The following is a 15,819-nucleotide window of genomic DNA, read 5'->3' on the forward strand; positions in this document are numbered from 1 at the left end:
AACACAAGTGTTTCGTTCTCCATTAAAAAGGAAAGGCTTTTATTCGCGTTACTCCCTAGTATCTTCAGGGATAAGAGGCTCAAGGTCATCGCAGGCCTGAAGGCCTCAAGTCAGAACAACAGTACAACTTGTCTTTCCATGGGCCAGCCCGCTTCATGCGCTGTGGCCATGTTGGAAGGAGACACAGGCAGAACACGGCTGTCAGAAGCAGCGCGCTCGGCACAGACATGACACTGGCCCCACACACAGCTTCTGCTGCCTGTGCTTGTAAAGGTGCCAGGGCTGGATACAATTAAATACCCCAGGGAGAGGGGAAAGCCCCAGTGATTTTCAAGCCACAGCTGCTACACCATTTGTACAGTGGAGAAAAGCCTTAGTAGGTAGAGAGGCGCAGAAGGAGCTGGCAAAGGATTGCAAGTTTTCCTTTGCTGTCCCTTTTGTAGGCAGTGGCAGATGATTTTGCTGTGGAGTCTCAGGTGTCCTGAACAATAGCTGTGGAGCCAGTCCCTATATTGGTGGTAGAAAAGAAACTGGCTTTCTGGGGAGAGACAGAGACAAGTCAAGCCAGTTCCAGACTGTCATTTTTCCTACTGGCTCATTCTGCTCAAATCACAAGCTGGAAAAACTGGAAAGGTAAGCAGTCCAAATTAATGGGAACATCAAGTGAGCTGGTTTGTTTATGTATTGGTTTAACTGGAACAGGGAGCACAATTCCAGCTTTGGGCACTAGCTTTGTAGACATTCCCTTAGCTTACCTTCTACCTGAGAAAGCCATGTGCAGGCCTGAATTATTCCTGGTCTGTCCTCAAAACACATCACAGTCTCTTGACGCTTCATGCTTGCATGGCACCCATGACCACAATTCTTATTATGGGATGGCAACATTCATAACCTACCAGCTCATTCTTTCAACTCCACGTAATTAGGAAGGAAAAAAAAAAAAATCAGAAACAACGCAGAGCAGGAAGCTGTCTTCTTCCTCACACCGCTCCTCATGCATTATTGTTGCCACATCTTACCCATAGCATAGCATTTGCCCACCAAACTGATATTTTTCTTATGGAAGGAGAAAAAGCAGTTTTTAGGAGTCCTACAACCAGTAGGAAATAATCAATTTAAGCCTAATGATTAAAAAAATCCCCAGGTATATATTTATAGTTAATTTCTACCATAGAGCAGACTTCACCAGATGCTCAATTGCATTTCATCCTTAAGAGCAAACAAGGGCTCCTGCAGATTAGACCTTTCCAGCAGAGCTGTTGCAGATGGGCAGATCGCGGTGTCCTGCTAACTATCACCGAGACCACAGCGGTACAATGATTCTACTTACTAAAAGCAATAAGTTAAAGTAAGCACCACAAAGGGAAGAAAAGTGGCATGGACTTGCACATCATTCCTCTTAAAATTCTTTATAAACTGTAGGATGGACCCATATTCTGCAGACAGGGAAATTCGAGCGTAGTGGCTTTGTTACAAAACTCAGTGAAAAAGCGAATCCCTAATACCCCTGTACACCAGGGCTGGTCATCCCCACCTCCAACCCGTATGATCGGCAATCCCAGAAACCAGCTTCTTCTGTGTGCACATTAAAGACCTGAATGAGAACATAAACGAGTCAAACCGCCTTGCACAGTTTAAAACTACAGCATGACATAACTGCAAGTCATTGCCATTATAAGTTTAAAAAAAAAAGTCCACACCTGCCAAATACAGCTCCATTGTCCACTGCAAGTTTTAATGACAACTGCTGCATCTTGGAAAGCTGTTCAATAATAAGGTACTACATTTCCCCTCCAGGACCAGAAATCAGGTACTGTCACTTATCTACATAAAAGGCACACATAGGAAAATATCCCACAGCCATGTGGCTCATGCAGCAATCAAAATCTTGGACACCCTCTGCACACAGAAATTTGCTCTTATTACAGTATATTCCAGTTAGTCAGCATGCTAAAACTCTCCACACAAGATTTCTGGCTTTTCCAATTAAGCTTATAGACAAAAAGTCTTTTTTCCTTTAATAACATTGCCATTTATTGCAAAGCTACGATGAGTTCTTATCTCATTGTGGTGCCCCATGATAACTCATTATTCACTGAACTTCACTTTTTGATGTATGAGGAACAGCAACATATACTTAAATAGCTCTATTTAAACTGGCCCTATAGTTGAAACAAATCATTCCAAGAACAGCACTGCATTACAGTCAGAACTGCTCAAAAGCTTAGGATACGATATTCTTCAGTATTCACAGAGCTTAATATCTTCAAACAGAAATTACTCAAGCTGATGTATCTCTCATTATTATTAAGTCAAAGTTCTTCCAAATGAGAAGAGGATGATTGATAGTCAGAGATTACCAGGGCCAACATAGTGAGAGATCACACTTTTTATGGCCACAAGCAAGCCTGGGAGGGCTCAGTTCCCCCACAGCCGAGGACACTGGGAATGCTGCAAAGCACCCTCAGCATCCCTTGTCTGAGAGCCCAAGAATCTCCCTCATTCAACACCAGATCTATCTGGTGCTGACGGGTAACAGAGCATTGCCTAGTCCTTCTAGGCCATGGGTGCAATGCAAGCTTTCAAACTTTGTAAGAGGGAAAACCAAAAGAACCCACAAAAACAACAACAAAAAACAAAAAACCCCACAGCCAGAAAACAACACATGCACCAGCACAGCTCCAGGCTCCTCCCCCACCCATCCAGTTACCCTCCAGAAGGTAAATGCTGTGAGATGTCAGGACCTTTCCAGGAATAAGTAGCCTTGCTTGGATCGGGTTCTTTGCTCTGCCTAACACTGATGGGATTGGCTTGAGAATTCAAATTGGACCTGGGTTAGAGGTGGGGAGTTCAGTTCGGTATGTCTTAGAAACACTTTGGAAAGTGAAAATACGGTCATTGGCCCTGCCTGTTCACTACTAGCTTGCTACATTAGATGCTTATGGCACACTGGTATCACAGGAGAGGAGCAGCCAGATTCACATGCCCTAAATTTCACCTAAGTCCCTGTATCTTTTATTTCCTTCCAGTTGACTCCTGGCCTTCAAGCACAGAGCCTTAGGCCATGAGAACCTGGTCTTCAGTCTCTCAGTAAGTGGAAATACCCACAGCTGACTCGGGCTGGAAGATACTGAACATGTTACAGGAGAAAATACACCTTCGGAGTGTACACATACAAACACACAGCAACACAATTCTTCTGCCTCGGGGGTCCCCAGACTTTGAACTCTGACCTGTCACATAAAGAAAAGCAGAGATGAAGTTATGTACATGGAGCATGTTGCAACTGGGCACTGCAGGTGAAGTGTGCAATGTGAACAACCTCCACCTGCTGACCATGCTCTGCAGGATCCAGAAGCCAGTTTTCAAAGCAAGACACTGTACGTATCACCCCTCATCCCTATTTACCACTATACTGCTTACCGAAGTCAAGTTACTGAAATGTTTCCAAGAGCATAAGGAGTGTTATTTCCTTTCCATAGCTGTTATATATCAAGAAAGATCATAAGCAGATAATATCTCAGGCACAGGTAAGAAAGATGGTAGAGTTAATGTATCTAAATCTTTTTCACATGCAAGCACACACCCTGAAATAAGCCAGAAATGCTAATTGTGTTTATTACACTATAGTATAAACAGCAATCACAAAGCTAAAGAAAGTAACAAAGCACCCCTGCCTGAAGGGTCTTCTCCAGGCTATTATGTATCAGAGGAAAGATAAAAGCAGAAGCTTGAGACATAATAAAGAAAAGCTCTCACCACATACAAAGTCCAGCACTGAGCCCTAATATGCAGAAGCGTTTCACTCTCCAGGGCAGAGTGGCTTTCTACGACACCGTTTCACATCCCAGCTCTGGAGCGTCCTCCTAAAAGCACTTTGGGAGGGAGCAGACAGATACAGTCTCTCTCATGCAGCATTTAGCTTCAGTGGCGCAGGAGGATTTCACAGTCCCTGCCTGCAAGTCACAACAGCTCCGAAGGAAAGGGGCACAAGCTGTTCTCACCTCAGAACAGGAACTCTGCTGCAGAAAGCCTACAGACCTCATCAGCCATCTCCCTCTCCCCCAACCCAAAGTACACTAGGGAACAGGCCAGTACTTCACACCCCTGAGCTCAGCATGTCGCTATCTACTCAGCTAATAAGAGATGTTAAGAACACGGGTGCATCTTAAACCCACCCATCACAAAGAAGCAGAAAGGAGGTTCCTCCATCCATGCACTAAGACAGGAATCTGTCCTTCAAAAAGCCAAAGTTCCTCACCTTGTATACAAGGCACTAGCAGCAGTGGCCACAAGTCCGTATCCTCCATGCAGCAGAGCAGGACTTAGCTCCCTCAGGTGAGGCAGACTGATGATTTCCTCCCTGCCATTCCCACCCCAACCCAAATTGGCTGAGGCCTTGTAGGAGCAGTGTCCTGCAACCTTCAGACTATCCTTTGCGAGATGGAGAGATGACTCTCAGCTCCTGCACCAGAAACAAGCCTGCCTTGCAGAACAGACACTGGTTAAAATGCAGAGCAGGAATGGGGAGCAGAGAGGCTCTTCCTGTTTGCACAGGCACTCCCCAGGGAGAAAGAGCCACTGGTCCCAGCTCTGAGAACAACTGGTCCAAACACTAGCTCATTAAATGCACCAAAGGCAGCGTATCCTGGACTCTCCTCTACCTCATCTCCAACCATCCTTCAAAAGAAGGAAGCAGCAAAGACATGTCCAATCCCATGGGCATGAGTTTCAAAAGTGCCTCAAGGAGCTTCAGCAGAAGAACATCCAGCTTCTACATCTAGGTTTAAACTGCATATTGAGCTGGTCACTGCTGCAAGATGAGGAGGACATTTCCAGTCATGCTCAGCAACAGAGAAAGATAACAATAGATTTGTTAAAGCAGAGTACTGAAATTAAGGGGCCCTTCTTTCTACTGCCCATTCTGACACCACATTAAACACCCCTCTATAAAAAGATGGGCAATGAAATTGTTTCTTGACATCACAGGAACACCTGAGACTAAGTTAATTGAGTCAGGGCTTTGGTCTTCTTGCAAATCAAGTGAAGGACAGAATATATACAAGGTAGTCAGTTTACATGAACAACGTATGACATTTTTTAAAATCAGACTTTTTTCCTTGTGCATTCAATACTACTAAGTTTTGCCTTGTCCTGTGCAAAGCATACAGGGTTAGAAGCAAAACAAGGTCTTCTCCCACACTTAATGTTACACTGGCAGTACCAGATGCCTTGCTGCTCATCTTCCCACACCTGGGGATGTTCCACGAGTACCCCACTGTTCCCATCCACTCCATGTCACACTCGAATAAAGAAAACCAGTTCATCGTTGTTACTCCCACTTCCCAGTTCTTGGGCCACTGAGGAGGCACCACAAACAAAAGCGAACAACATGCAACTGCTCTGTTTGCATGTCCCGAGGACTGGCTCTGCACGCTGGTGCCTGAAGAACAAGCACATTGCAAAAGCATTATGTTTCCAGTGGCAAGATGGATGGGAAAAGTGCCAGCCACTAGCTGTAACCCTTTTGTCATGCCAATTGCTGGCTGCTATGAAGATGTACGTTAGATACCTCCTTAGAAAAGAGCTCTGCATCTCATCCTTCCAGATGGAGGAGGAATGATTCATACGCACATAAGCAATGCTAGAATGACGGCTGAAGAGAAAACATTTTCTTTGTTTTCTGTTTTGTGTTACAGACATGCTCAGGGGCCTTAATCGCAGCAAAAATTGAATTGAAGATGATGACACTTTGTGCCCCAAGGAATGCATGTGCAAAACCCCAATGCTACTTCTCACCGGCCTTGCCAAGCCTCATGTCGCATGCACACACCTCACGTGCCTCATTCCCCTGCTTTCTCATTTTCACAGCATTTCTCTGCACAGAACATGACAGAATAACTCCACTTACACAGCTGTCACATCGCACAATGACAAATACAGGGGAAAGTGTCCAAGAGACGGATCAGGTGTCAGGAGCGCTAAACTGACCAAGGACTGACTTGTAATGCAGAAGCAAAGCAAAGGATCTCTTTTCCTTCCAGACACATCAGGGACCAAAACGCACACATTTACTAGGCTTAGATGGCTGATAAATACAGAATAGACAGAAGGCTCCGCGGTCAGAGCACTTGTCTGCATGGTGCCCGTTTCTTTGATGGAGGCCACTGCATGTATCCTCCTCTCCACCTCACCTGCACAGCACCTTTGCCACACACTCACACTCCTTTCAAGGGCCCTGCGTCCTGTGAATCTCATTCTGTTTCTCAGTACTAACCTGTAAATTCCCACCTATTTACTTTCCTCTGGCCTCTCTCACATTTGTGAAGTCCTTGGAGCAGAGATTATCCGTCAGCACCTGGAAAGTACCTGGAATATCCTGAGTCCTACTGCAAGTAAATAAATAAACAGCAATGTATAAGCACGCAATATGTATATTAAGCCAAGCATATGGCAGTCATCTCTGACAACAAAAGCGAAAGCGGTAGGTTCTTCCTACAGACAGTGGTAGAAAATCTACACTTTGGGGTACATCCACTGACCAGGAAAACCTTCCTATTTGTCTTCCCTGCCACCCACTTCCCTCCTTCCCTCATCACGTTATCCATTTCTGAAATCCATGCCCCACTTTTTATTATAAATTATTCTAATCAGTTTTGTGGCATGGCAGAAATCCAGCATAACCTTCAGAAACACGCATGCACACACTGGCTATATAGCTTCTTCATTTCACAGGAGCCTTTCACAATAGCCTGGTGCAGAGTCTGGGAGGATTTGGCAACCCTTCTTAGCAGCACCCCCACGGTGGTCACCCTTTCCTAAAGGGTGCTAGATGCATTCACCTGCGCTACTTCCTCTCTTTGTAAAAGAAGGATTTTTCCTTAATCTCTCAGTAAAGCCAGGAAAAAGTGTTCAAGCAGGAATTTTTCCTCTGCTGCTTTTCAGATTGAAGAAATGTGACTTGGGGTGGTGAAGGGGCTAGAAAGAACATCTGCAGTCCAATGCAAACCTTCTTTCCCACCCCACCCTCTTCTGAATGGGAAGATGTAAAATAGGCTGGGTAATTGCTCTAGCTCCTTCAGAATCAGGGTTCAAGTGGGGAAGAAAGGAAAAGGAAAAAGAATTAAAAAAAAAACCAAAAAAACACAGAAAAGCCCCAGAAATAATAAGGATTCTTAACTTTTCTTGGGTAAGGAGCACAGACTACTTCCATAGCTCTTGAAAGAAGCCCTACGCAGTTTGTTCACTCATGCTGCAACAGCTCCAGAAAGAATCTGGATCTGTGGCCTTCCCGTAAAAATAATAAGGAGGTCTGAACCCCACACTGGGGAGGGAGAATTAAAAAAACACAACAAGCAATTTAAACACAGAGCACTACCATCTTGTTAAATAATATGTTAAGAACTCATCTACAAGTCTGTCTTGGCCAATGAGGGACGTAAATCAGAAAGATACAGTAATACTCACTAGCATGCAATTAGTCACTGCTGTAAGCACTTTAACTCTGGATTTCTTGGATTGTAACATTTCAAACGTTGTTTTGTAGGAGTGATACGATAGCTGTCCAAACACCACAATCAAATTATGCTACCAGGACATTTGGGCAATGGATTATCACAGCAAAGGAAATGGATTATCACAGCTTTTATTCTGAACAAGGGAAGACTATCTCATTTTGAACATGGCAGGGGGGAGAGCAGGCGGCTATACCTGAGATATCCCCCCCTCTCTTTTGGATGTTCTAAGGTAGGAATGCCACAAAAATCTGCCAATCTGAAAAGACAGAAACGGCCTTTCCCTAGAATTTGCACTGAAATACCTGAAAACAGGGAATAAATTAAAACTATTCCAAATCAAAGGGCAGTTAAAACAGCCTCCTTGCGTTGGCTGAATGCTGGAAGGATGCCCTATTCCTGAGCATTTTCCCACTGCATATCTGGCTGCTACCTCTTTCACTTGATATCAGGCAACGAGATAGAGGCTTCAGCTCTGTTTAGAAACTTTACTATCAGATATGTTCCCTCTCACAGGAAGGAGGGCCGCTTACCTTCCAAAACCTTCAAATTAGCAGGTTCAGCAAAGGATTGGTGTGTTCCTTTAAAAAGGTTTAATAGTTTAAAGGTTCTTTTAAAAAGGCTGCACCTTTTACCTTTACATCACCAGAGAAAAACTATCTCATTTTATACCTTCGTTCTCACATTGCATCACAAACCAAATATTAGCTTTTCTAACTTCGTAAGTCTTGTTTGGTGGTTTGTTTTTTTTTTTTTTAAAGAGTATTTTGGTACCTTCAACACATACATACATACTTTTTGGTGCATGGTACTCAAGAGGCCCTGATTCTGACCTCGATTTCTTTGGCAATGGCCAAATATTCCAGCACAGGATGACAGAAAACCCACTAAGTCTTAATAACATCCCTGCGATGCAGTCTGAGAGGTCATTAGTAGCCATGACATATTAAAGACAAGAAAAGACTAAAACAGAGAAGACAGATAAATAGAAGCAGAAGAACCAAAAAAATAAATAGAACTGAGCTCCACAAAGCACAAAAGGAGCAAAAAACCTGCTTTGCTACAGCACAGGGCATGTGTCTGAAGCTGGTGACACCTGGGTATTATTCCTGGCTGTGGTCCTGACTCCTTCTGGATGACTGCACCAACTCATGTCACACCTCCAACAGGCTCTCCCTTCACGTTTTCCTTTTGGACTATGGGTCAGCAGTGGTGAACCTTTTCCTTGCCAAGGGCAGAGGACACTAATTATTACTGGCAACCCATACTTCAACATGTGCCTTAGCACTGCATGACAGCAGCACAACCGCTCTCCATACCAAAACCAAGAAGTGTGGGCCACAAAAAACAGGAGCTGGATGCCAGTCCCCCAGATTTCACATTCCCACTGTAAGCTTTTTAAGGAAGGATCGGTTGCTATTTATTTGTACCCTGCGTAGAGAAGTGTTATTCGGAGCTGTTAATGTGATTCTATAAGCAAGCAGCAACACTGGTAGATGATTAAGACTAGAAAGAACAACAACAAATGGGAAAAAAAATTGACTGGAAACAAGTGGAGGGAATCAAAAACGACGACAGAAAAGGAATTCAGTAGGACAGAAAGAAGGAAAGCAGACAATGAAAAGATACTTAGAAGAAAGGAAACCAAAAAAAGATAACCAAAAGTGAAAAAGGCATCCACAGGAATAGCTGACTTCATTTCAACAAAAAACAAGGTGCCTATTTTTTTTTTTAATGAGAATGTTCAACTTGGATAATCAACAAGCAGTATTTTACTTTGCCCCACAGCAAATATATGAATATAGACTTTTAATTTTTAAAGAGGAAGAATCCAAGCTCTCAATGCACCTGTTCTCAGAACTAATGCTTTAACCACATTAGCAACAGCTTATGAAAAGACAGCAAAGTGACTACAATTCCTTCTCTACCTAAAAGCTACTTTTTCAGAGTCACCATCAGTACTGTAATTTTGCAGTTATGAAACACTTTATCCTCATTATTTCTTGGGACCTTCCTCCCTATTTCACACGGTAGGAGCTAAAAAGGTTTTGTTCAAGTTCAGCGGAGACCTCTTCATCCCTGTTTTTTTTTCATTTCTCTGTTCTTAAACTGTCCTTAACTGGACACCCATGGCAATGCCAGAGATATGAAGTACTGTGGATCAGTACTTCAGGCAAATATTTTAGAGAATCAGGAATTTACTTGCATGCTATGTTACTCCAACTCCCCCGCCCTTCCTGTGACTTCACCTGCTCATAATCGTTAGAAAGCGGAGTGTCATTTCTAAGCTGTACTTGAGCACTAAAAGCACCATGCTGGCCCTCACTGGCTCTATTTAATTAGAGATTAGCAGAAACAATAAAGCATAGGGAGAATATAAACATAATGTTGCCAGTTTCTCAGTAAAAAGGTTTAGGTTACCAAAGAGGTAAGAGGAAGGCTGCCTATTTTATCTGTGTGGCCGGACCGGCAAGTTTACATTCGCTGGAACCACGCCCCCATCAGAATTCCCATGAAATGTCAACACGAACCATATTATTAATTTTCCAAGTTGCTGACCTTTACTGTTGCCTGCATCATAAATCCGGCATTTTGAACTGTTTCTATTCGTACAAGAACATGCTCCGCACGCCTCACGATTTCTGAACTCTGTACATACGCTGCTCACATGCCACAAAACAGATGCTTGCCGCAGTGTCCCTGAGGAAGCTGCTGAGTTGGACCTTCCATGTTCCATAAAGTCCACCGGTTTACCATCAGTTATGCTATCCACCACTAAGGCAGCCAGGTTTCCCGGTTTTCCCCAAAACCCTTAGTGTATCTTAGCTTGAGTAAAATGTTTCAGAGTATTTTATCAAGGGTCATAGCATACAGATACTTTAAAATAAAATCATTTGATTATGAACTTAAGTTTAATTTCAATCAGGAAGAAGAAAAAAAATAACATAAAGTTCTTGGATTAGAAGACAGCCATTCTCATTTGCTGTTCCTTCCAATTAAAATGTTTTATATAGATCATCAGAACTTAATGCATCATACATGTTACACAATGCTCAACATAAGGCTGTCGATCTGTCATTTCTCTGTAAGCGCTTAATGTGATGAATGATCTGGTTACTTGTCTTTCTGGTATAAAAGCAGGAGAAGCTTTTAGACAAAGAAATAAAGGCCAATGCATATTACAGATCTTACAGTGATTAAATATCAGCCCTCCTGACTCACATCTCTGAAAACAGTTAAGGTCACTATTCTCTTTTATTTTTACCATGGATTTCAGTACATCTCATCAGAACTCTCCAAATACTTGAGATAATTTAATTTAAAGCAGAAACAGGAATGTCAGGAACATATAGCATTTGCGCTACAACAAACAATGCCACACCAACATGTCATAAGAAAAATAAGTGACCTTCACTCTTGCCTCAGCTGACAAACAGACACACTTGAAGCCACTCGCAGGCCAGGATGTTAGTGTGATTTCTGGAAGACAATCTAATAAATAAAGATTTAAAAGAGTTAAAAAAAAAAATCTGACTACTTATTGTCTGAACTGAAAAACCTGCCTTTCCAAATCAACTAATGGTTTGGCAAGCCTACATGAAAGGCAGACAAACAAATAGCATCTTTTCCTTTTAACATGGAATCTGCAATAAGAAGAAGAAATCAGCATTTTATTGATTTCCATAATACCATCTCTACAGCTTAACAAACTCACTTAGCTGCTAATGCTAATTCACTGATGCTATGGAGTCTTCCCATATAATTATACACCCTCCACTTCGCTGAGCCCCAGGGCGCTGTTTCTAACTTTCCAGAGGACCACTGCACCAAAAGTAGAAACAAAAAACCTCTCTTTCATTACCCAAAGCAAACTGCAAACCAAATTTTGCTTATTTAAATGGGAAATTAGAGAGACTTAATTTCTAAGACAGGGAATAATCTGCCAGTCTGCATATATTTTCGGATTTGATATCGTGACAACAAATTCTCATTTAAACTCTTCTCCCCACCCCTATTTTTTTTTTTTCTTCCTGAGAGTACACAACAATACAACATATAAATATTGCAACAATTACGATTTCTAGGGAGAGATTCTAAAGTCCTCAGCTTAGAAGTGTTTCAAGGGGGTGATTCAGAATCAGACATAGAGACTTTTGTGAATGTCACTATAATTAACATTATAAAAAAAATCGTAAAACGTTACCATTGTTATAAGGAATATTTTATAAGTGAATGTATATTTCAAAAATAGTTTAATAAGTTTTTCTTTAAAAAAAAAAACCCGGAACATCTTCTAAACCAAACTAAAGGAAGGGATCTTCTCCGAGTCTAAAATCCAAAATGTCCTAAATAATTAATGAAGTAAACTCTACCATTTTTCTCCATTTCTCGAACAAATTCAGCAGTCCGCAACGAAGCAGACAGCTCCAGTATACTTCAGTGAGAGTTTTGCTCAATTAGGAACTGCAGAATTTGGCCCAATTAATCTAGTACTGTCTATCTGGAAAGAATGTGGTGGAACTCTGCAGTGTAAACACCCTCCCTGAATGGCTGTACCTAGGCCCCTTTCTTGCTCCCCTTGTTTACCCTGCCTTGATATTTCAGATCCAACTGTACCATATTCACCATCTCCATCAAGATTCAATGTGCTGTTTGAGCTAAAATAACTTAATTTTGCTATGGTTTCCCACACATATATTAATTGGGAACCGGCTAATCTATTTCCTCTGAGAATGGTGAAATGTGTGGATTTTTGTTCAACAAACAAGTTGACAGTATCAATACAGAGTTGGAGAGCCTCTAAAAACAATCTTGTTTGCATAATTAATGTTAATTACAATAACATCTCAATCAGTGACACAAAAGCTTAGCAATGAACACAGTCATACGAGGAAGTGAAAACATGAGACAAACATGAAAGAATTGTGTCTTGTTCTGAAAGAATATCAAGCAAACTTTCAAGAGATTTATAAATAAGAACATAAAGGCAGAAGACAGTTCTGCTTTGTTAGACATTTTCTTTACAGGCTGCTTAGCACGGAGCTTTCTTCTGAGATTGTAATAAGACAGTGGATCTGAGCTGTGGACACACCAGATAGTATTATCTTTCTACAACATCACGTCCAAGCCATTATCAACTGCTTTAAAGAAAAACAACCGAGGGCCTGATCCTGCTGCCAGTGATTTCAATAGCAAACATTTAAACAATGCAACGTGAATGTTTGGGGGGGGGGGGTGGGTCTGGAGAAGGAGGAGAAGAGAAAAAAAACCACCCCAACCCCAACTTGAACACCGCATGTAAGTACGGATTCCCTCAGGCATAGAGGAATTTCAGGACAAGATAATGAATTTTTCAACAATCTTTTTCCTACTTTCCATAGCAACAAGGGAAAGCTAAACACACAGAAAACTTACCTGCCTGTTTCACTGGTAGCACAGAAGTCTTAAACAGGGTTTTTTTGGTACGGTCACTTAACAGAGCAGCTTTGCATTTAATCCTCAGAAGTTTTCTTCACAACACAAGAAAAATAGTTATCCAATATATTCTTATTTCAAGGGAAGGGAAAAAAATAGTTATGAAAAAACAAGCGCCAGTCTACCTCACCCAGATTGGTACTGTAGTACACAAGTAGTCATACAAGCATCGCAGGGAGTACTTGCGCAGTAAAGTACCACTCAGCATGAGTAAGGGTGGCGTAATTGGGTCTGATGAGAGAAGGAATCAGAGCTTGTCACGTCACTACTATAAGGGCCTTTCTGAAAACATGAGTTTCTTGATTACTTTTCACATTAATGCAAATCCGCTCCGTTAAAGTTAATGAAGTTACACTGGTGCTAAACTAGTACCAGAGGAGAAGCAGGCCCACTTTGTATTGATTTAAGACACCACAGCTCAAGGACCCCCCATAAAGGCAAAATAACAGACATTTAAGAAGTTTTTGGGTTACGTTGGGCAAGTTACTCCTTGGGATAAGGACTGATTTTCTATTTGGTATCAATCTCAGGGTTGTTGGGGTTTTTTTTCTCTCCCTCTCTTTATAGATAGAAGCAAGACAAGATTTGTTAAAGACTTCATTTACTCTAGAAATTTACTGATCTTAAGCATACTTAAGACTACACTTACGTAGTCACTGACTAAAGCCATACTTTACTACTTCTTATTTACAAGACTGCTTGCCTTAAAAAAAGAAACTTAATGTGAGGATTCTCAGAATGATGCTGGCCCTTCCCCTTAACAAAAGTTCAGTAGATTTATTTTTCAGATGTCTGAGAAAGATGGTTTTGGAGCGCTGTGAGGTTTGGTAAACCTTCAATTCAGCAATTAGTTTCCATATGATATGAATTACAAAGATCGAGCAATTAATATTAATAACTTAACCCAGCAAAGTACTAAGGCTTCAGACGCCCTGTGTATGGAAATGCTGCTGTACTTGCTGGGGTTTTCCATGTATCTGTTTTATTTTAGCTACTCTGAACGTACGGCACATGAGAACGTACACCACATTCACGTTTCTAAAAATACATTAAGGAGGAAAAAGAAAATAAAAATCAATAGCAAAGAAATAGAGACATAACCATTTTACATTAAGCGCTCCCAATACCAATCCAAGCCACCCAAACTCCCCACTGTGGACCACAGCTTCACCCTACAGACACGCATTTTCCTGCCATGCCAAGTCAAGCCCAGGTAATACTGAAACATCCAGGCACGACAGGATGGGGAGGAGGATGGTGCACCTGGAAATAAAAAAGGTGGGTTTCCCTGGTTTTCCAAGAAGGACAGTAGCAGGAGCCCAGTCCGGAGGGGTCTGGCCCGCCGCTTGACCCAGGCGGCTTTTGGGAGCCCCTTCGCCCCTCAGGTCAACCTTCGCCACAGCCTCAACCACGGTCTCAACCAGGGGAAAAAAAATAAAATAAAATAAAAATTACAATCAAATGTGTCATCGGCAGCATGACACACATTTGTAGTTGGCAACGACGCCGGGTTTTTATATTTTTTTAATTTTTTTCCCCCCTTCTTTTCCAGTCCGAGGGGGAAAGTATCTCCCCGGCCGGTGCCAGGCTGCGCTTGAGGCGAATGCCCCCAACTTTCAAACAGTTGGCAGCCAGCGGAGACACCCGGCCCGCCGCCGCGCTCCCCCCGCCCGCCCCGCCGCCTCCCCGGACAACCGGGGGCTGCCCCGGCCCGCCACCTCCCCCTCTACCCCACACCCCCTCCACCCCCAAGCCCCGGCAGGCAGAAAGGAGCGAGCCCGGGAAGGCCGTGCCCGGCACTCACCCGCTCCGGGGGGCTCCGCGGCGAGGGCCGTTGAGGACCGTTGAGGGAGGCGCTGAGGGGAGCGGGGGGCGGCCAAACGGCAGGGGGGGGTGTCTACAGAAAGAGGGGACGCGGGGCGGGGGGGTGAAGAGGCGGTGGGGGGGGGAACACACGGGTGAGGAATTTAAACCGGAGGGGGGAAATTAATTTAAAATGAGCGTGCGGCGAGGCGCCGGGCTGCGCGAGGGAGGTGGCGGCCAGGCGCTGAGGCGGCTGTGCTCTATCCCATGCCGCTGCGGTGGCCCCGGGCGGCGGCGGCAGCCGAGCTGGGGGGGAAGTTGGGGCCGCAGCCGGCGGGGAGGATGTGACACCGTGACAAGTACGGCCCGCCAGCCATGTACCGGGGGAGGAGGCGGGGGAGGCGGCCGCCCGCGCGCAGGGGGCCGGGGCAGCCCAGGCAGCGCCGCCCGCCCGCACACGGCATTTAACGGCGCTGACGGGCCGCGCCGTGACTCACACACGGGAGTTAGTCACAGGGCGGGACCGGACGGGGGGGGGGGGAGGCCGCCCCGCCCCGCCCCCCGGGCGCCCCGCCAGCCTACGGGGCGCCGCGGCCGGGCGGATTGGCGCGGCGGCCGGCCAATGGGCGCGTGGATCTGCCGCCAGCGCTGGAGCGGCCCCTTCGGCCCAATGAGTCTTCTGAGGACACTGCCGCGAAGTGTTGGGGAGGGCTGGAGGGACCCCCGCGGGGCGGGAGCTGCGCCCTGGCCTGCCGCCGCGGCCAACCACTATTGAGGATTGGGTTGATGGGCGGCCCGGTCCGGCCCAATCAAAAGGGGTGCGGGGGAAGGGGAGGGAGGGAGGGGGGGAGAAGTGCCTTCTCCCGCCCCCTCCCCGGGAGATGGTCACGCAGAGAGCGGAGGGCGGGGGAGGGAGCGTGACTGGAGCCGGCGGGCGGCCCGGCACGGCTCTGACCCGGGGGAGGGGCGCGGGCATCCAGCCGGCCCCGAGGGCGGCGGGCGGGGGCGCCGAGCCGGCACCGGTGTG

The 15,819-nt window shown here is 44.7% G+C and overlaps 1 protein-coding gene across 11 annotated transcripts in view; it reads right to left on the reverse strand.

Moving 5' to 3' along the window:
* SERTAD2 (SERTA domain containing 2) overlaps window positions 1–14,881 on the reverse strand; it is an 85,130-nt gene extending 70,249 nt beyond the window's left edge. For 3 of the 11 annotated variants that reach the window (XR_012673222.1, XR_012673221.1, XR_012673220.1), the window contains exon 1: window positions 12,930–14,766. The gene's annotated coding sequence lies outside the window, so the exon portion shown is untranslated. Of the gene's footprint in view, window positions 11,007–12,929; window positions 14,767–14,793 lie in introns of those variants that run through there. The other 8 variants (XM_075147625.1, XM_075147623.1, XR_012673219.1 and 5 more) reach the window with 7 other exon arrangements.
* Between the last annotated feature and the right edge of the window lie 938 nt (window positions 14,882–15,819).

This window comes from Calonectris borealis, chromosome 3 (assembly GCF_964195595.1).
Source record: "Calonectris borealis chromosome 3, bCalBor7.hap1.2, whole genome shotgun sequence".
NCBI classification, from domain to species: domain Eukaryota; kingdom Metazoa; phylum Chordata; class Aves; order Procellariiformes; family Procellariidae; genus Calonectris; species Calonectris borealis.